The sequence below is a fragment of the Arachis ipaensis genome, chromosome B08, assembly GCF_000816755.2.
Source record: "Arachis ipaensis cultivar K30076 chromosome B08, Araip1.1, whole genome shotgun sequence".
Taxonomy (NCBI): domain Eukaryota; kingdom Viridiplantae; phylum Streptophyta; class Magnoliopsida; order Fabales; family Fabaceae; genus Arachis; species Arachis ipaensis.
Window position 1 is genome coordinate 115548178 of NC_029792.2, and position 1680 is coordinate 115549857.

Sequence of the window (1680 nt, forward strand, 5' to 3'; positions counted from 1 at the left end):
GGTCTTTCCTCTCGTGCCATGTCTCCTCTACCTCCACCACTTTCACAACTGTCGCAACTACCACCTGGACCTTCACACATCATCGATCATGATCTCGAATAGCGATATGAGGATAGCCATAGGGTGAATAGTAGGTACCTCAATAAAGATTTTATTTGATTGTATTTTTCATCGATTATTGTTTAGATTTTTAAGTAATATTATTGTATATTTACACGGAAAGTTCTATGGTGACTAGACATAGGATGGTTTACTATGACTAAGGTTTGACTTGCAAATGATATTTTTACATGTGAAATAGGGAATCTCCATAGAAGAGTGTGATCACCTTGTATGGTAATGGTGTATTAATGTTACACACGGTACTAATGCTTTTTGACCGCAATGGTATTTTGAAAAGTTTGTCAGATAATTTTTTGGTTATATGGGCTAAGCCTAGTTTGCAAAAAAGAATAAAACAAAAATATTTAAAATGTCCAAAAAGAAGAATTACACAGTTATTTTTTATATGAAAAAAGTGCGGCTTAAGATACTAAAACAAAAAAAGACTTTTAAAGGATAATTAAAAAAAAAGACCAAAATACTATTATATGAGTAATTACTATTATTTGATTGTATTAGAATTTGAAAATTTGAATTTTATTTTTTGATATTAAAATACCATTTTAATTTATTCTAGGATACTAATATACTCTTTTTGAACAAAATTCATTATGTATTGTTGATTGTAAAAAAATTGGTTATAAAATTACATTGATATCTATTTCATTGCTCCGTTGTCAAATAATTTAGATCAGTATTGTAATTTTAGTGAAACATTTTAAATTTTTTCCTAATTTGTCCACTTTAAAAAAGAAACATGGGATATTTAAGTTTTTTACCTCAAAATTAAAATATCTAATTACTAATAAATCCAAATAACATCGGATTTCTGTTACTTATATTACAATTACTATAAATTTAAATTCTTAACAAAATGATATATAAAATTTGGTTAAATACATTTGAGTTAATTAGAAAACTAAAATTTATTTAGCTAAAATAATATAGTTCAGTAATATGATGAGTAAAAAATTTACTTAAAACTAAACATACAAATTCTATTAATCATTTATAAACTTTTGTTCCTTTAATTTATCTATCTTGAATAACTATTGAAAAAAATTAATTATTTAAATAAATATTTAAAAAAAAATTATACCTAAAATTACAGAAAAGTCGCTAATACAATCAAGCCGCTAGTATTATTTAAAATGAATGCTTATAATGTGTTCTAATTTTTTTGAAATGTAATATGCCAGTATTTTAATATTTGTTAAATTGAATTTAAATTTTAATTTGTAATCCAATATTTTTTATCACGTCTATTTAATTTAAAAAATATAACTCAAATTCTAAGAGTTTTAAATTAATAACAGCTATAATTAACTAATTCATTAATACGTTAATTATGAATTACGTTTGCTACATTTTTTAACTTAACCATACCTTTTTTTTTAATAAAACTTAAATAAGTCCTATAAATTCATTAAATTTACACTTATTGTAACCTTTTTTTCCTTCTTATTGTCTGCTTCATTTTGATATTAGTGAGTTTTATATAAAAGAGTCTGTATAATTTTTTTTTTGAACAATATAAAGTTTTTGTTTTATTTTTTTTTCTCGAACCAAAACTTAAGC